This window comes from Chiloscyllium plagiosum, unplaced genomic scaffold (genome assembly GCF_037043375.1).
Source record: "Chiloscyllium plagiosum isolate Xiang-an unplaced genomic scaffold, Cpla_swu_hap1 HiC_scaffold_45, whole genome shotgun sequence".
NCBI lineage: Eukaryota > Metazoa > Chordata > Chondrichthyes > Orectolobiformes > Hemiscylliidae > Chiloscyllium > Chiloscyllium plagiosum.
This window is the reverse complement of record NW_028270183.1, coordinates 1,038,443-1,059,022: the sequence shown is the minus strand read 5'-3', so window position 1 is coordinate 1,059,022 and position 20,580 is coordinate 1,038,443. Positions and strand designations below refer to the sequence as shown.

Genomic DNA, 20,580 nt, shown 5'->3' with positions numbered 1-20,580 from the left:
AAGATAGTGAACAACTGCCACAACTGTACATCCGGAATAGCATAACTACATTTTCACAAATCAAATCCAGAAAGTTGCAATATATTTGTCTAAGTTAAAGGCTGAAAATACTTAATTGAATTGATTCTTGACATTAAAACACAGATGCAAACAGCTGAAAGATGTATCTCTTAGATTGAGGAACTCCAATTACTGGAGACTGATGTGCAAATTATGGAATATGGGTTTTTGTTTAATAACAGAACATAGTGCTTGATGCCAATTCTGAAACATGTTACAATCAGCCAAACAATGAAATCCACAGACACAAACAGTCTCATTTTGCTGAGAATCTCAACTGATGGGAGGTGGGCAGTAAAGGTTCCCAGGTCCTATCATAAATATCACTAAGCTACAGTAAGACAGTAGTGGAATTTTATGCCCTCCTAGGTGGCGGGTTTGGTGGTAGAGGATATTTAGTCAGGCAGGAGGGTGTCAGGTGGGATCTCTGCCACCTATCCCCCACAGCCTGATCAAATCCATATCAGGAAGGCTAACAGATGTCTCTCCCACATTGCTACCAATTAATGTCCACTTAAGATTCTCGTACCTCAACCAATGGCATTCGTTCAGCTACAAGTAGGAGACTCACTAGGCGAACAGCCTTTAAAGAAAACAATGGTGCATTTTTTGTGGACATCTGGTACAGTGTGTGGTCTCTCATTAAAGGACCTGTCATTAGTAAGGGGGAGGACCCACTGAAACCACTTCCCTGCTCTTCTTGATACATTCCCTCCCCTCAGATGTCCTTCCTCTCTCCCCCATGACATCTCTGTCGCATCACACACCTGGAATCATTGCAAATTTAGGTTTTGGATAAATATCGTGCTACCAGCAGCCACTGCACTTCCAGTGGTATTGCAAAACAGTAAACAGTTGCTGGCTTCTCACTGACTAATATCTCTCGCCAAGGAGTAGGCTTCTGCCCCAGGGTCCTTCTACAGGGAAGGACCGGCACTGCCCAGTTGGGTGCCTGACCCATTGACACTTTAATACAGTGAAGAGGCTACTAAAGGCTCTCACTGGCTTTCTAGCTGGGAGATGATAAACCCCAACCATCTCCATTAAATAATGTCTAATGTGAGCAGATTTGCTGATAGATACCAAATTTAATTACACATGTTGAATGTGTATCAGCTATCTGCAAGATTTTCTCTCATTATTGAGGAAGTTAGATGAAGGTCGAGGACTATTACACAAGATACCAAGGTTGGAAACAGTAGGAAAAAAGTGGTAAACAATTCAGAAAATCATGACTAAATGATGTCCAGAATAGGTTTCAAATACTAATCTGGAAGAAATGTTGAAATGTAATGTGAGTGATGTCCTGGAAAGACACAGAAGATCAAATGAATCTTGATTTAGGAACAGTTAAGTTGCACAGAGAAGGTGTATAGATCGAACACAGTGGCTTGAGGTTTACGCATAAGAGAAGAGAATTCTCAACACTAGAACAGAAGAGTTACTCGGATCTCCAGGAAAGGGTCACTGACTGCAGCAAGGGAAAGTACAAGAGTCCCTAAATCTAGTTAGCAACCAACTTTCAAAGCTAATTTGTAATATTGGATTGCTAAGCTGGAAACGTTTCACAATTACAGTTTTAGGGAAAGGGAGAAAATGACAGGAACAAGGACAATTGAGAGGAAAAAAATAGTGAATCCTAGTCCTTGTGTAGCCACAGCTGGACAAACCATGAGTGATCAGGTAGAGGAAATCAATTTTAATGCATTGATTAGACATTTCCAAATATAAACTGGACATCAAACAATCCAACTTTTTTTTTCCAATGGTTTACTTTTGCAATTTGCTTATGCATCTGAATATCTGAAGGAATGAATTGATTAGAGTTTTTGATAAATTTTCAAGACCTCAAATTACAGCTCAAAACCTAATTCTAATACTAGTCCATCAGATCTAGGCCTTGGCAAAAGGAAGTAGTTCTTATCCAAAACCATGCAAACTGTAACTGTTGAGAAGGGCAGAAATACCTTGATGCGCTCAAACAAATGTCACAGGTCCTTAGCAGGAGGATCCACTCAGCAGTCCTGGAAGAGGGCACGAGCTGCAGCCTCCCAGCAACAGATAGAGGAAGACATCCTTTAGTTCTGCCATTAAGGGGAGTTGAAAAGAGGAGAACACAAAAGTCAAAGAAATAAATGAAGTCCATGATTTATAAGTTCAAATCAGCAATTATGAAATTAAAGCAGAGTGAGCAAGTGTTTGAAACATTGCCAGCAATTTCATTTTTTAAGTTGATTACTCATGTGGTTGGGTCCAAGCTTTTAGTGACTAAATCCTAGTGACATTTGGCTAGATCTAATAAAAGCAAATGTTACTAAATAAAATGAAGGATTTTTACATTCAGTTTGACAATATATGGGAAGGATTTTGGAATGGATACTTAAAGTGTTTGGCGTAAAGGTACCTCTGCAGGACTGACTGTATTGTATTGTTGAAAAGCGGGATGCTGGAAAATCACAGCAGGTCAGGCAGCATCCGAGGAGCAGGAGAGTCAATGTTTTGGGCATAAGTCCGTCATTAGGAATGTGGGGGAGAGGATGGGGGCTGAGAGATAAATAGGAGGGTGGGGTTGCATGTGGGGGGAAGGTAGCTGGAAAGACGATATGTAGATGCAGGTGGGGAAGTTGGAGTAGATAGATGGGAAGGAAGATAGACAGGTAGGACAGTTCAAGAGGGCGGTGCCGAGTTGGAGGGTTGGATATGGGAAAAGGTGGGGGGAGGGGAGATTTGGAAATGAGTGAAGTCAGTGTTGATGCCATGTGGTTAAAGGGTCTCAAGGCAGAAGATGAGGTGTTCCTTCTCCAGTCATCAGGTGGCTTGGATTTTGCAGTGGATGCCCAGGACTTGCATGTTCTTGGCAGAGTGGGAGGGGGAGTTGATGTGGTCAGGCACATGGCGATGGGGTTGTTTGGTGCATGAGTCCAAGAGATGTTCCCTGAAACTTTCCACGAATTAGCGTCTTGTCTCCCCAATGTAGAGGAGATCACATCGAGAGCAATGGACACAGCAGATGAGGTGTTTGGATGTGCAGAAAAATCTCTGCCAATGTGAAAAGATCCTTTAGGGCCTTGGTCTAAAGTGAGGGGGTGGTGTTGGCACAGGTTTTACACTTCCTGCGGTGGCAGGTTTGGAAGGTGGGTTGGTGGGGTGTATGGATCTAACAAGGGACTCACGGAGGGAATGGTCTCTGCGGAACGCAGATAGGGGTGGGGAGAGAAATATATCTCTGGTGGTTGGGTCTGATTGTATGTGGCGGAAATGGCAGAGGACAATGTGCTGTATCCAAAGATTAATGGGGTGGAAGGTGAGGAGCAGGAGGATCTATCCTTATTGCAGTTGGAAGGGTGGTGTTCAAGGGTGGAGGTACAGGAAGTGGAGGAGATGCACTGGAGGGTATTGTTGACCATGTGGGAGGGGAATTGCGGCCCTTGAAGTAGGAGGCCATCTGGGATCTCCTGGAGTGGATTTGCTCCTCCTGGGAGCAGATATGACGAGGCAGAGGAATTGAGAATAAGAAACGAGTTTTACAGGACAGCATTGGGAGGAGGTGTAGTCCAGGTAGGTATGGGAGTTGATGGGTTTGAAATAGAGTCCATGTTGAATCAGTCACCAGAGATGGAAATGGAGAGGTCCAGGAAGGGATGAGAGGTGTCCGACATGGTCCAGATGAACTTAAGATCAGGATGGAAGGTGTTAGTGAAGCTGATGAACCTCTTTGTGGGAGCATGAGATGGCAATACAGTCATCAATATAGCAGTGGAAAAGGTGGGAGATGATGCCAGTGTAACTACGGACGATGGACTGTTCCATGTATAATACAAAAAAGCAGGCATAGCTGGGGCCCATGCAGGTGCCCATGGCTACCCCTTTGGTCTGAAGGAAGTGGGAGGATTTGAAGGAGAAGTTGTTGAGGGTGAGGACCAGTTCTGCCTATCGATTGAATGTGTCGGTACTGGTTGGGTCCGTGGGAGAGGAAGCAATGTAAGGCGTAGAGGCCTTCACCATGATGGATGGACATGTATAGGGACTGGATGTCCATGGTAAAGATGAGGCATTGGGGCCTGGGGAAACAAAAGTCATGCAGAAGGTGGACGGCATGCATTGTGTCCCCAGTGTATGTGGGGAGTTCCTGGATCATGGAAGGCAGGACAGTGTTGAGATAAGTTTGGTGGGGCAGGAGAGGCAGAGATGATAGGTTGACCAGGGCAGGCAAGTTTGTGGATTCTGGGTAAGAGGTAGAACCGAGCAGTGCGGGGTTCGGGACTATGAGGTTGGAGGCTGTGGACAGGAGATCCCCTGAGGTGATGAGGTTGTGGTTGGTCTGGGAGATGATGGTTTGGTGATGGGAGGAGGAGATATCTGTGAGTTGGCACATGCTTTTGCGGTGTAGAGGTTCCCCACCCGTTCTCCGCTGGTTTAATGGTGAGTTTGGGGTTGGAGCGGAAGGAGTGGTGAGCTGTGCTTTGCAAGGGTGAGAGGTTGAAGTGGGTGAGAGGCATGGACAGGTTGAGGTGATCAATGCCACAGCGACAGTTAGAGATAAAAAGGTCGAGGATGGATAACACGCCAGGATGGGATGTTCAAATGGATGGAGTATGTTAGAGGTGGGAGAAGGGGTCCTCGGAGGGTGGGTGGGAGTCACAATTGAAAAAGTAAGTGCGAAGGGGGTGGAAGAAACATTAGAAGTCACAACACATAGGAAACTCATTGACTCAAGAGCATAGTGGGATAACTGTTTTGTATAAATGAACTGGAGGGAAGGATTCAAATATGTTAAATTGTGATCATCCAGTGGGTAATGCAGATTGTGAAACTGATGTAAACGCAGCAGTCAATTTGCACAGTGAGATTCCACAAAGGGCAATAAGGTGTGATCAAATAATCTGAACATAGAACATAGAACAGTGCAGCACAGTACAGACCCTTCAACCCTTAATGGTGTGCCAACCTTTTATCCTACTCTAAGATCAACTAAATTGCTTTAATAATGTTGGCTGAGTCATAAATATTGTTAAAAGTCACACGACACCAGGTTAGAGTCCAACCAGTTTATTAGGAAGTACAAGCTATCGGAGCGCTGCTAGCTACCTGATGAAGGAGCAGTGCTCTGAAAGCTTGTACTTCCAAAATAAACCTGTTGGACTATAACCTGAGGTCATGCGATTTTTAACTTTGTCCAGCCCAGTCCAACACCAGCACCTCCACATCATAAGTATTGAGCAGAACAGTATCAGGTGATGTTCAGGTCTTACTGGAAAAATGTAACAGAATCTTTTTACTTTGAGGAGATAAATAGGTCCTCTCACCCTAAAGACATCAGATTTTATTTTTAACTCCCACCATGTGAAAGAACCCTGAGGAGAGGGTGAGGATATTGAACTGAGCAGAGCATTTTGTGTAATGATAAACTGATACAGCATAGAAAGAGGCCATTCAGCTAACATTCAGTAATGCTGTATAATTAAACACATTTCCTTTGTTCCTTTCCCATCCAAATCAGTTCAATAGCAACTTCAAATTTCATCTGAAAAGGGCACCTAAGTCAAGCCAGTGCGCTTCTCTTTAAACATGCAGATTCAGAGCTGAATCTGTCAAGTTCAGAAAAGGCCTGAGTTAGAGAGATTGTAGTGAGTGGCAATACTACTGAACCTGTAATCCAATGGCAAAGACAGAAAGTGCTCAGCAGGTGAAACTCAGCAGGTTTGGTTGCATCTGTGGAGAAAAAAAAGTTAACGTTTCGAATCCAGTGACCCTTCATCAGACATTAGTTCTAAACAGGCGATCTCATTCATCATACAGAATACATTCAGGAATCAACAGGTTAAATAGGAAGGATGTTTTCCCTGATTGTGGAGTCTAAAACCAAGGGACATAGTGTCAGTATAAGGGGCAAGCTGTTTAGCATCGAGATGAAGAGGAATTGCTTCATTCAATGGGTGGTAAATCTGTGATCTCTATCCCAGAGGAATGTGGAAGATTTATTGTTTAGTAACTTATTTTGTGGGCCTCTTTTGGTTCTAGTAGGTATGGCCTGTGGATAAACTACCCTAAGATCATAAGAGATTCAGAATTGTAACCCTGATCTTGGCCTCAGCTCTCCTGTCCTATCCTCTCCCACAAATCTGGACTCCCTGATAATTGAAAAGTCTGTCTGTCTCAGCTTTGAATGATCCATACCTAACATCCCTAATCAATGGAGGAAGGAGAGAGTGTAGGTGAACATATCTCATATTTTCTCTCACATTTGCAGCCATTAGCTCAGAGACCAAGCTTGTATGTACAGTATTCAGGGCTTGGATAGAAGTAGCAACATAAAAACTACAGATGCTGGAATCCAAAATAGAAAAGCAAGAGGCTGAAAGAACACAGCAAGCCAGGCAACATCAGGAGGTGGAGAAGTCAACATTTCAGGTCCTGCAGAAGGGTTACACCCAAAACATTGACTTCTCCACCTCCTGATGCTGCCTGGCTTGCTGTGTTCTTCCAGCCTCCTGGATAGAAGTGGCAGAAGGATTGTGCTACAGATATTAAAAAATCAATTCGATGAGCTGATTAGTCTTCTTCTGTGGTGTAATGTCTCTATGACCTAAAAGAAATGGATGTGTTGGTGGACTTTTTCTCCTTCCTTTCTCAGTCTTCTGAGATTAACTTCATCAGTGCTAACATCACATAGACAGATTAGCTAACTCAGCCCTTATCAAAGATGAAACCCTGTCTATGTAGCTCAACAATTCATGAATAATCATGATGAGCTCTGAAGAATAATAAATAAAAGCAATTCCTGATCAACAATGGATCATGTGCATTTGTGGGGCTGCTTGCACTTGACCTCAACAAAGAATAACCAAAGAAATCTCAATATCAATGAGGAGAAACCTTCCATCTCACTGATGTTACATCTAAATAGTTTAACTTCATACATCTGAACTCCAGACAACAATTAGCAATATTCTTCATTACATCCACAGAATAAGGAACAGCAAAATCCAGATGGATGTTGATTTCCAAACTCCAACTAGCATGTATGTTACATCTCAGCAAAACCATTTTTACTGCTGGCATTTTAGTGTCACAAACAATTTGCAAAGTCCAACTTATTAACTATACTCTGCTGCAGGGTACAGTTAACTTTTCCAACAAGCCAATCAGTGAAGAAGTTCAATTTTAAATGTTCAATTATTGAAGTCCAGTGAAGCAATGACTCACTCACTTAGCCCAAAACACAGATTATGGAGAAAGCTAGAAATTGAACTATTTCAGCCTATTTGTAGGAAGATAATTAAAATCTTTCAAGTGACAGTGTGTTATGACACGGGGTTAAACCCCCCTGCTAATTTAAACCAACAATGCAGAAATGATTTAACCCCGTGTAATCAGTTAAAATTCGAGAGGCAAAGAACTATCCCAAAATTTACAATTTAAAGTAAAAATTAACAACCTAAATTTTTTTAACATCTAACAGAGAATAATTAACAACTATTGACAACTCATTTATCTAAACCTATCGTTTACTTTCCACTGTACAGTACTAGTCCGACAAAACCCCCAATTAAGATTTACAGAAAAGTTCAAATTTCAAAACCAGCCAGCTGTTGTCTCTCTTTTTATCTTCCGCTGTAGATTTGCTCCCCAGAGTCAGTGTTGTTGTTTTTTCCTATGCAAACTCCTTCTCCAGACAGGTACCTTTCAGAGAGTTCTTACTAGCAGCCTACCTCTGTTGGTCTTTTGGCAGTTCTCCTCCAACTGTTCAAATTTTCCCAGGCTTATACCCCAAAGCATTGGATTGTTTCATTGGTTTTAATATTGTCAAAATACTAAATTCAAACTTGATTGGAGGTTAGTATCTTGGGGTATAATTTAAACTGATTGGCCGAATTTGAATTTGTGTTTTGTCTCATAACGACCCAGGTACTACTGGCTGCTGGACCAAATGTGACATTGTAAATTCTCCAGCACTCTGTGTGCTTGCTAAGTCCTTCAACTCTCTTAAAGGTACAGTACACCTCCATAACACAGTGTGATGGGGGAGCAATTACTGCTGCTCCCATTATGCACATTTCTTTATTATTTATTCTCATATAGAAGTGCAATGTGAAAGCTTCCTCTTTCTTTCAGCACCTCTGGTTCACCCATTGATTTTTTAATCCAAAGACACAAGCTGTTCAAATTGCTTATTCTCAAAATTAAGAGGGATGGAGAGAAAAATTCTTGGTTTTAAGAGCTAAGTTACTTAAACTTGCCAAATATTAGTCAATGTGTTGCATCTGGGTGGCAATGGTTACTAATATCAACATTTGGTTCTCTTAACTCCAACTTTAGCAAAAGGAAGAATTTCAATCTATACAATTGATGATATCAGTCATGTCTCCAACTACCATGAGATTGTTAAAAAAAATCACCTTATTCAAATGTTAGGATGGAAAAATAATTCATTTATTAGTGTGGGAGAATTGTTTAATAATAAAGATTGCAGCAGTCATTGTGCTGTTGTTGAAGACAGCCCTTGCAGATCACTCTGTGTTGCTTCATTCCAATCATGGCAAGATAATAGAGTTTTCTCTCACTTCTTTATTCACTCTGGGTCATGGTCAGTTTATCCTCAGAGCCAAATATTTTGCCCTCCAGACTGCATGAGCTTTCCTTGAAATTCAACCACTTCCTTCTTTATTTCAGATCACTGCTGTACCTCAAAGTCTATCATTAACTTGGAATAGACGTGGTTGTGATGAAGAATTATAAGCATAGGAATGTTGAATATTCCAGTTGTGAATAATTTCCATTTGTATATTTTCTTTAATAAACTCCAGCTTTTTGAACAAAGGAACATGCCTCCTTCTTTTCTCAGTGCTCATTATTCCCTCCTTCAACAACTTTACAACTCAGCATTGCATTCTTTCTTCTTAATTGGCAAACTTGTAAAAAGACTCACCAATCGAGCAGAGTGGGAGCAATCACAAGAGAAATCAATGAGCAATAAAGTGACTCTCAGGCTTTCTTTTCACCTAAAACCTTCAGCCACTTTAAACTGAAGGATAGTATAACCTAATTGCAGCTTCACTTTCAGCTGTTTTTAAACTGGTCATACAAATGTCACACCTTTTGGACAGATGGGACTTGAGCCTAGACTTTCCAGCCAGGAGGTAGGGACACTATCATGGCACCAGAGAACTCTCAGCCTGCAATAGAGACAGAAAAGCCCTGTTTGGTTGAAGGACAACTTGACATCGGAATCCTCAGTCTGTATGAGGATAGAATCCTGGTCCTCGCAGGCTAGAGGGATATAGAGACATACAAGCAGGCAGACTCATTAATCATACCAGATTTGAAATGTTAACTACATTTCTCTCTCCATTTCTGCTGCCAGATTTGAGTTTCTCCAGCTTTTATTTCAGTAGCTACAGGATATGTTTTGGGAACTTTTACTCCGGCACTTGAACCATGGATGCATTCGTTCATCATCCAGGCGATGGTACATAGGAACATAGCAACAGGAATAGTCCCTTGAGTCTGTTCTGCCATTCAATGAGATTATGGCTGATCTGTGGCCAAATTCCATATATCTGCTTTTGGCAGATATCCCTTATTACCTGGTAGGAGAAGCAACAGACAGGAACCCAGGGATTTTCATCTCAGGACACTTCAGAGGGATGGAACCCAATATCTCCATCAGGTTATATTGAAGAGGTTTCACCACTGCCTTTGCAGGAGACCCTCAGCAGGCTAGAGATCCCAATGCACCAGACCATCAAAGGACACCCACCAGAGTCATCTTGGGCAAAGAAGCAAAACTGTCTGCAAACTTCCCTAAACTCAGCTGTGGCTGCAGAGGTGGCACCAAGATACAGCAGTAAGAATAAAAAGGTTAAAGAACACCAAGATCACTTTGGATGCAGAGGTATGTCAACATTCTATACAACCTAATACTTGACTTAAATACAGCGGTTTGTATACCAGTCCTGTAATTTTATTTTCAATCTGTTATATCTTTTGGCTATGTTCCCTTGTAGATTACCTTGAGGAACATTCATCACTGGACACACACGTACCTTATGAGGAACAGTGCAAAGAATGCTGAGGCTGTCGTTCTCTGCTGTTTTGTGGGAGGAACATAATCTCTGGGAAATGAGAATTTAAGCTAAACGTTTGATTTTCAGGCGTCAATCAGAATAGTTTGGCCCCTCTCCATCAAAGCCTTTGTAAACTGAGGTTTGTTTCATAGAAGCACAGCACCCATATAATTCTGCATAACTCCACAATGATGGTCTGGTCAGGAAACTAAACAGGAGATTATGAGCACAAAAGGAACAAATTAACATATAATTAATGGTAATTATACACCTCCTAAGTGGTCCAAGCAATAGAATTGTACCTTCAAAAGACTAATTGCCTATTTAGTGATAGCCCTAGTAAATAGAGGGACAGCACTGTAGCATTGTTTGGTATCAGTCTGAGTGTTGCACACTAGAGTCATTAGCCATACATTTTGGGGTAACCCTTGTCATCCCGCCATGCCAGTTGGGTGTTGAGCGAGTGAAATCCCTCCTGTTCAGGAACATGGCTGGAAGATGCCATGCTTGGAGTGCCACGTGCATGCAGCAGATGGCATCTTGGACCTGAGTTGCAAATCCTACATCTCTTACAGCTTGACTTGCTGGGTCCATGGTGAACTGAAAAACTGTACTATCTTCCCACAAAGAACATCTGTGAACTCACGATTGTACTTTTGGCCTGTACATTGAGACAGGCCACACATCCCTGGTTGAGTGTTTGAAAGGAGTCAGTGGCTAGGAAATACAATGCCAACCTGATTGTCTCCATCACTTGTAGATAATAGAGTTTGTGAACACATAATTTGCCTAAGATTGCACCCTTCAACATAATTCCAGTGGGATGGGGTGTTAATGAGTATTAATAACACGCTAACGAATACTCATGAGGTCCCAACCAGATCAGGAAAACTAAACTGTGTGGAAGGTTCTGAGAAAAGTACCAACTAGCCGTTTAAGAATTGCATTTGACTCCATCCGTGGGCGACACGGTGGCACAGTGGTTAGCACTGCTGCCTCACAGCGCCAGAGACCCGGGTTCAATTCCCGCCTCAGGCGACTGACTGTGTGGAGTTTGCACATTCTCCCCGTGTCTGCGTGGGTTTCCTCCGGGTGCTCCGGTTTCCTCCCACCATCCAAAGATGTGCAGGGTCAGGTGAATTGGCCATACTAAATTGCCTGTAGTGTTAGGTAAGGGGTAAATGTAGGGGTATGGGTGGGTTTCGCTTCGGCGGGTCGGTGTGGACTTGTTGGGCCGAAGGGCCTGTTTCCACACTGTAATCTAATCTAATCTAATCTAATCCATCCATAGTCTCTCCAAGACCCTATACAGTTGCAAAACAAATTCCCTGTGCTCCATTCTTTATGTAATAGACATTAGTATTCCATTTACCTTCCTAATTATTCATTGTACCTGAACATTAACTTTCTTTAATGTAGTAGCATACCAAAATCTCTCTGAAACTTTGAATTCTGTAAATTGTCTCCATTTATTAATTTACTGCTTTTCTATTCCTCTTGCCAAATTTTCCCACATTATATTCCATCTGTCAAATTTTTGCCAACTCACTTCACCTATCGATATCACTAGATTGAAAGCTCTACCTCCTATGACTGCTCTCAGGCCTGTACTGGAAAGCAATAGTTTTTTTTTCTGTGCTAGTTCTGCTAGTGAAATTTGCTACAAATAATTTACAAGCCTGTCTACAGATGTGAGGCTATAAGAGATGTCGTTTTTCAGCTGGCTTCCTCTGCTCTCTTCAATATAAGATTAGAAATTATAGTCAAGCTAAGTCAATTTCACCAGAAATAAAAACAGAGACTGCCTGAACCACATCACTGAAATATCAATTACTCAATCAGGGGATGGAGAAAGTGAGGACTGCAGATGCTAGAGATCAGAGTCGAAAGTGTGGTGTTGGAAAAGCGCAGCACGTCAGGCAGCATCCGAGGAGCAGGAGAATCGATGTTTCGGGCAAGAGCTCTTCATCAGGAATCTGATGAAGGGCTAATGCCGAAACACCAATTCTCCTGCTTCTTGGATGCTGCCTTACCTGCTGCGCCTTTCCAGCATCACACTCTCGACTCTCTCAGGGTATCTCAAGCAGTGATTCTCACTGTTACATCCGCATGCTGCTCATGGCAATCCCTGATCCATCAATGAGCTGTCACAGTAAACAATCTTCGCTACTCAATTTTATGACACCTCATATGTTCATATGCCTCATGTATTCAGTTGTTCTTCATGCAATGGTGTTAACCATGGCTCGGTAGGAACACTCTTACCTGTCAATGAGAAAGTTGTGGCTTGCAAAAATTTGAGTATCTCAGATAGGGTGACACTGGGGGACTTGTTGTACTATCGAGACTGCCATTTTTGGATGTCACAATACATCAAGATCCTGTTTGCACTCTCAGACTAGTGTAAAAGATCCCATAGTACTATTCAGAAAAACTACATCCTAGTGTTCTGGTCAATACTTACTCCTCAGCCAACATCACAAATTAACTAACTGTTTGTTACCTTGCTGCTGTTTGAACGACTTCCATGCGTGCAAATTGTCTATTGTTCTTCCAACATTATAACAATGAATAAACTAAGAAACTACTTCAGTGGACTTATCATAGAATTCCTACAGTGTGGAAGCAGGCCATTCAGCCTATCGAATCCACACTGACCCTCTGAAGAGCATCTTACCTATACCCGATGCCCAACCCTATCCCTGCAGCCATGTACTTCCCATGGCTAATCCACCTAACCTGCACATCTCTGGACACTACGGGCAATTTAGCATGGCCAATCCACCTAACTTGCACATAGAGTCATAAAGATGTACAGCATGGAAACAGACCCTTCGGTCTAACCAGATATCCTAAATTAATATTGTCCCATTTGCCAGCACTTGGCCCATATCCCTCTAAACCTTTCATATACCCATCCAGGTGTCTTTTAAATGTTGTAATCATACCAATCTGCACCACTTCATGTGGCAGCTCATTCCACATACACACCATCCTCTGCATGAAAACGTTGCCCCTTAGGCCCTTTTTAAATATTTCGCCTCTCATCCTAAACCTATGCCCTCTAGTTCTGGACTCCCCCACCCCAGGAAAAATATCTTGTCTGTTTATCCTATCCATGCCCCTCATGATTTTATAAACCTCTCTAAGGTCACCCCTCAGCCTCTGACGCTTTCTTTGGATTGTGGGAGGAAACTGGACCCCTGGAGGAACCCACGCAGACACGGGGAGAATATGCAAACTCCACACAGATATTTGTGTAAGGGTGGAATCGAGCCTAGCTGCTTGGCATGGTGAGGCAGCAGTGGTTGTAAAGTGCTTCAGAACATCCTGAGGTTAAGTCAGGCACTATAAAAATGCAAATATTTTATTTATTTAAATAATAATCAGCAGGCTGTGTGAGCATGGGATGGGAGTCTGACCCTGTACTCATCTGTTATCTGTATCTTATATGAAGTCCACGTACCCATCACCCCAGTGCTTGCTGACCCAAGCTGGTTCCCAGTTAAGCAATACCTTAGTTTTGAAATTCCTAAGCTAGTTTTCAAGTCCTTCTATGACCGTGATCTTCTCTATCTCTGCTTGTTCCACTCACCCTACAATGCTTCAAGACATCTTGGCATTTTAAATTTTAGTTACTTCACTACTAACGGACATTCATGCTGCCAATGCTAAAGTTCAGGAATTCCTTTCCTAAACCTCTCAATCTCTCTCTCTCCGGTTTCCTAGCATCCTTTATCTTTAACACCTATCTCTTTGTTTGACAATGCTCCTGGGAAGCATCATTAGACATTTCACCAGTTTAAAGACACAATATATATTTGTTGGTGGGGCATGGACCAAAGAGTGAAGTGTCCATAATTGTGAAGTCTTGGGGAAAAAATAATTAGATCAGTGGGGAAGGTAATGTTTCTAGAGTTCAACATAGTGAGAGGGCAAGGTGGAGGGAAGTTTGTAGAAGAATAAATGATCATTCATTCACAGGATGTGGGCATCGCTGGCCTGGCCAACATTTGTTGCCCAGAGGACACCTAAGAATCAACCACCATGAGTGTGGATCTGGAGTCACATGTATGTCAGACCAGGGAAGGACAGTAGGTTTCCTTCCTTAAAGGATATTAGTAAACCAGTTGGGTATTTATGACAATCAACGGTGGTTACATAATCATTTTTAAGCTAGCTTTCTTTAATTGCAATTTTGCTATTGAATTCAATGGTGGGGTCTGAACCCACATTCCTGGAACATTAACACCGTGGATCACCAGTACACTGACATTATCACTATGCCACACATTCCTGTATTTGGACCTTTAAAAAGGAATAAGAAGGAAAGTTCAGAAGCACAGGAAACAGATTCAAGTAAAGAACAAGAAATTGCTTGCTGTGAAAAACTCAAACTAATATTACTCACAGTCAACCTTGTGAGCTGCTAATGACAATAATGACATCTAACTTTCACCCTTCCAACAACGTATGAGGACAACACAAGGTGTTGAATTTTTTCACCACAGCAAGAACCCACCCCATTGCTTGAGCTGGCAACCCACCTCCCAGAGTTTTGGCCAAATCAGGGATAAAGCTTGGCAATTCAACAGCACAACCACTAGTGTTGGTCACTGCAGGATGAGAAAGGAAGAATTCAAGTAAGTTTATTTTTAGGAGTAGAGCCAGAAAGGCAAGTCTCAGTGATCAGGTGGGTGGACAAGTGAAGGTGACTTTCAAACAGTGGTACCATATCTGAATAACCACCCCATCCTCCCTCAAACCTGAAAAGCCTCAAGAGTTTACCGAACTCCACACCCTTCTCGTGCCATTATATGTGCATTTATGTGGCTCAAATGGATGCTCAGTGGAAGCCACACTGCTGAGGTTCTGCTGTTGGTCCTGTGCCACAATGGCACCAAGACATCAGACTCCCTTTCAAATGTATTCCTCTGCTATACTATCAGTCCACCACCAAAGTGCTCGGAAACTCAGCATGATATTATGGATTTATCTCAAAATCCTGATTACCTAAAGGAGAAAGTACTAAAAATGATCAACACAAAAAAATACAGAAGTGAATCCATGATGAAGGCATGTGAATATACAGTGAAATCTGGAATGCCCTATCTGACATTGTCTGAGAAGGTGTAAATATTCAGACTGTTGATACACTGAAGAAGTCATGAGTGACAGTAAACTTACATTTCTTTCATCATAACTGGGGGGAGTGCAGAATCACAGCTCATGGTCTCTTAGGTGAACTATGTCTTAGGTGAACTATGAGTTCACTCAGCAGCAGCAAAGGAATATTAGCAACATGAGCAAATATTTCATTTAGTCTAAGAGTATACAGAACATATAAATTAGAACTCGTGTAGGCCTTATGGATCTGCCAATCCAAAGGAACATGGCTTAGTGCTATCTTCCCAAACCTTCCCCATATTCCTTAATTCCTTGGTACCCAAAAGTAACCATCCACCAGCCTCTGGGGAAGGAATTCCAAAGATTCAGAATACTTTGAGTAAAGAGGTTTCCCCTATTTCAGTCCTAACTGGCTGAAATGACGTTATGAGATTATAAACCTCGAAGGGTTGTATTGCAAAGATTTGCAAGAGTCTAACAAATGCTCACATAAAGCAGCCCCCATTGAATGAACAATTTAGGGAAATGAATCTTTCAACAAACTCTGAATTCTCTAACCAGGAGAAACATTTCCTCAAAATTTACCCTGTTTAGCCCCTTAAGAATTTTATATATTCTTTGGATAAAATATTTAACCACATACCTTAAAATAAATTTGAAACGTGTCTATATGGAGAATACCCTCCTCTTCTAGGTGCCTGTACCATATTCTCACTTTTTAAAACTCATCTCTTGGAAATTGGTGCAGATGGGCCATTTGAGCCCGCCCTGCTATTCATTATGATTTTGACTGATCATTCAACTTACAGCCTGCTCCTGCTTTTCCCCATATCTTTTGATTCCTTTTGTCACAAGTGCTATATCCAACTCCTTCTTGAAATCATACAACATTTTGGCCTGGACTGCTTTCTGTGGTAGCATTTTCCACAAGCTCATCATTCTCAGGGTGAAGATATTTCTCCTCATCACAGTCAAACCTTTGGTTGTCATTTCTAAATTTTCTTTTTCCTTTTTTAAAAAAATTAGATACATACTTTACAATCATTTCTACATTAAACTGTTAAATAAATACTGTGCAAAAAGTTGACTCAGGGTCAGATACAGGGATAAAGTTCCTTTTACACTGTCACAAAAATGGTATTTAATCCTGATTTCAGAAATGTACACCCTCCTGTAACAAATTCATAGGTCAGAACGTTGAGTACAGGAGTTTGGGACATCATGTTATGGCTGTACAAGACATTGATAAGGCCACATTTGAAGTACTGCATACGATTTTGGTCGTCCAGAATACAAAGGATGTTATTAAACTGTAAAGGGTGCAAAACAATGTTGTAACAAGGATTTTACCAAGACTGGAAGGTTTGAATTATACAAAGAAGTTGGATAGGTTGTGACCATTTTCCCTGAATGTAGGAGGCTAAAGAGTGACCTTATCGAGGTTTATAAAATCATGAAAAGTATAGATAAGGTGTATAGCTAAGTCTTCTCCCCAGAATAGGACAGTCCAAAACTGGAGAGTATAGGTTTAAAGTGAAAGGAGAAAGATTTAAAATGCAACTTTCTTCACAAAGAAGGTAGTGCATATTTGGAACGATCTGCCAGAGGAAGTGGTAGAGACGGGTACAACTACAACATTTAAAAGATATTTAGAAAGGTACATGACAAGAGACAATAGACAATTGGTGCAGGAGTAGGCCATTCTGCCCTTCGAGCCTGCACCTCCATTCAATATGATCATGGCTGATCATCCTTAATCAGTATCCTGTTCCTGCCTTATCTCCATAACCCTTGATTCCACTATCCTTGAGAGCTCTATCCAACTCTTTGTTAAATGAGTCCAGAGACTGGGTCTCAGAACTGCCCTCTGGGGCAGAGCATTCCACACAGCCACCACTCTCTGGGTGAAGAAGTTTCTCCTCATCTCTGTCCTAAATGGTCTACCCCATATTTTTAAGCTGTGTCCTCTGGTTCGGCACTCACCCATCAGCGGAAACATGTTTCCTGCCTCCAGAGTGTCTAATCCTTTAATAATCTTATATGTCTCAATCAGATCCCCTCTCAGTCTTCTAAACTCAAGGGTATACAAGCCCAGTTGCTCCAGTCTTTCAGCCATTCCAGGAATTGACCTCGTGAACCTACGCTGCACTCCCTCAATAGCCAGAATGTCTTTCCTCAAATTTGGAGACCAGAACTGCACACAGTACTCCAGGTGTGATCTCACCAGGGCCCTATACAGCTGCAGAAGAACCTCTTTGCTTCTATATTCAATCCATCTTGTTATGAAGGCTAGCATGCTATTAGCCTTCTTCACTACCTGCTGTACCTGCATGCTTACCTTCATTGACTGGTGTACAAGAACACCCAGATCTCTTTACCTAAATTGATTCCATTTAGGTAGTAATCTGCCTTTCTGTTCTTGCCACCAAAGTGGATAACCATACATTTATCCACATTAAACTGCATCTGCCATGCATCTGACCACTCACCTAACCTGTCCAGGTCACCCTGTAACATCTTCCTCACATTTCACCCTGCCACCCAGCTTATTATCATCAGCAAATTTGCTAATGTTATTATTAATACCATCTTCTATATCATTAACATATATTGCAAAAAGCTGCGGTCCCAGCAGCGATCCCTGCAGTACCCCACTGGTCACTGCCTGCCATTCCGAAATGGAGCCGTTTATCACTACTCTTTGTTTCCTATCAGCCAACCAACTTTCAATCCACGTTAGTACTTTGCCCCCAATACCATGCGCCCTAATTTTGCTCACTAACCTCCTATGTGGGACTTTATCAAAAGCTTTCTGAAAGTCCAGGTACACTACATGGGCGGCACGGTGGCACGATGGGCGGCACGGTGGCACAGTGGTTAGCACTGCTGCCTCACAGCGTCAGAGACCCGGGTCCAATTCCCGCCTCAGGTGACTGACTGTGTGGAGTTTGCACATTTTCCCGGTGTCTGCGTGGGTTTCCTCCGGGTGCTCCGGTTTCCTCCCACAGTCCAAAGATGTGCAGGCCAGGTTAAGTGGCCATGCTAAATTGCCCGTAGTGTTAGGTAAGGGTCAAATGGGTGGTTTGCGCTTCGGCGGGTCGGTGTGGACTTGTTGGGCCGAAGGGCCTGTTTCCACACTGTAATGTAATGTAATCTAATCTAATCTAATCTAATCTAAAAAAAACTACATCTACTGGATCTCCCTCGTCCATCTTCAGAGTTACATCCTCAAAAAATCCAGAAGATTAGTCAAGCATGATTTCCCCTTCATAAGTCCATGTTGACTCTGACCTATCCTGTTACTACTATCCAGATGTGTTGTAATTTCATCCTTTATAATAGACTCCAGCATCTTTCCCACCACTGAGGTCAGACTAGCTGGTCTATAATTTCCTGCTTTCTCTCTCCCACCTTTCTTAAAAAGTGGTACAACATTAGCCACCCTCCAATCCACAGGAACTGATCCCGAATCTATCGAACTCTGGAAAATAATCACCAACTCATCCACGATTTCTCGAGCCACCTCGTTCAGTACCCTGGGATGTACACCATCAGGCCCCGGGGACTTATCAAGCTTCAGACCTAACAGTCTCGCCAACACCAATTCCTGGCAAATATAAATTCCCTTAAGTTCAGGTCCTTCAGCCACTGTTACCTCAGGGAGATTGCTTGTGTCTTCCCCAGTGAACACAGATCTGAAGTACCAATTCAATTCTTCTGCCATTTCTTTGTTCCCAGTAATATATTCCCCTGTTTCTGTCTTCAAGGGCCCAATTTTAATCTTAACCATTTTTTTGCCTTTCACATACCTAAAAAAGCTTTTACTATCCCCCTTTATATTTTTGGCCAGTTTACCTTCGTACTTTATTTTTCTCTGCGTATTTCCTTCTTAGTAATCGTCTTTGTTCTTTAAAAGCTTCCCAGTCCTCCGTTTTCCCACTTATCTTTGCTATGTTATACTTTTTCTCTTTTAACTTTATATGTTTCTTAACTTCCCTCGTCAGCCACGGCCACCCATGCCTCCTCCTAGGATCTTTCTTCCTTTTTGGAATGAACTGATCCTGCAACTTCTTCATTATATACAGAAATATCCGCCATTGTTCCTCTACTGTCATCCCTGCTAAGGTATTGCACCATTGAACTTTGGCCAGCTCCTCCCTCATAGCTCCATAGTTCCCTTTTTTCAACAGAAATATTGTCACTTCCGATTGTACCCTCTCCCTCTCAAATTGCAGATTGAAGCTTATTGTATTATGGTCACTACTTCCCAATGGCTCCTTCACTTCGAGGTCCCTGATCAATTCTGGTTCGTTGCACAATACCAGATCCAGAATTGCCTTCTCCCTGGTAGGCTCCAGCACCAGCTGTTCTAAGAATCCATCTCGAAGGCACTCCACAAAGTCTCTTTCTTGAGGTCCAATACCATCTTGATTCTCCCAATCTACCTGCATGTTGAAATCCCCTATAACAACTGTAGTAACATCTTTCCGACAGGCCAATTTCAGCTCTTGATTCAACTTATATCCGACATCCAGACTACTGTTTGGGGGTCTGTAGATAACTCCTAAGAGGATCTTTTTACCCTTAGAATTTCTCAGCTCTACATCCCCTGATTCTAGGTCCCCCCGCGTAAGGGACTGAATACCATCCCTTACCAACATGCCACCCCACCCCCTCTGCCCGTCAGTCTGTCCTTACGATTGCACGTGTAGCCTTGAATATTCATTTCCCAGGCCCTGTTCACTTGAACCATGTCTCAATAATCGCCACAATATCGTATCTGCCAATTTCCAAAAGAGCCTCAAGCTCATCCATCTTATTTCTAATGCTTCATGCGTTCATGTATAGTATTTTTAATTTGTTACTGCCTCACCCTTCCTATCAACTCCTATTTCACTCAACCTTATAGTATGATCCCTTTTTGAGTTTTCTGCCTCATTGATACAGTTGTCTTTCTTGACTTCTTTTGTTCTAACTTTCCCTTCAATTTCCTTCTTAAACATCCAGTTTGTCCCCTCCCCCCCACTACTTAGTTTAAACGTAGCTGTGTTGCAGTAGCAAACCTGCCTGCCAGAATGCTGGTCCCTAACCTATTAAGGTGCAAACCGTCTCTCTTGTATAATTTATGCTTACCACAAAACATACCCCAGTGATCCAAGAACTTAAATCCTTGCTTCCTGCACCAGTTCCCCAGCCACACGTTCAAGTCCATTATCTCCCTGTTTCTGGCCTCACCAGCCCGAGGAACTGGAAGCAAACCAGAGATAACCACCCTGGACGTCCTGCTTTTCAGCCTTCTTCCTAGTTCTCCGAAGTCCCGCTGTAG

At 42.3% G+C, this 20,580-nt stretch overlaps 1 long non-coding RNA gene across 1 annotated transcript in view; it reads right to left on the bottom strand.

The window, feature by feature from the left end:
• The window catches only part of LOC148136377 (uncharacterized), a 53,322-nt gene that overhangs the window by 28,061 nt on the left and 4,681 nt on the right, over positions 1-20,580 (bottom strand). Inside the window, exon 2 of the long non-coding RNA XR_015754397.1 lies at positions 2,028-2,144. This is a non-coding gene — a long non-coding RNA (uncharacterized LOC148136377). The remainder of the gene's footprint in view (positions 1-2,027; positions 2,145-20,580) is intronic.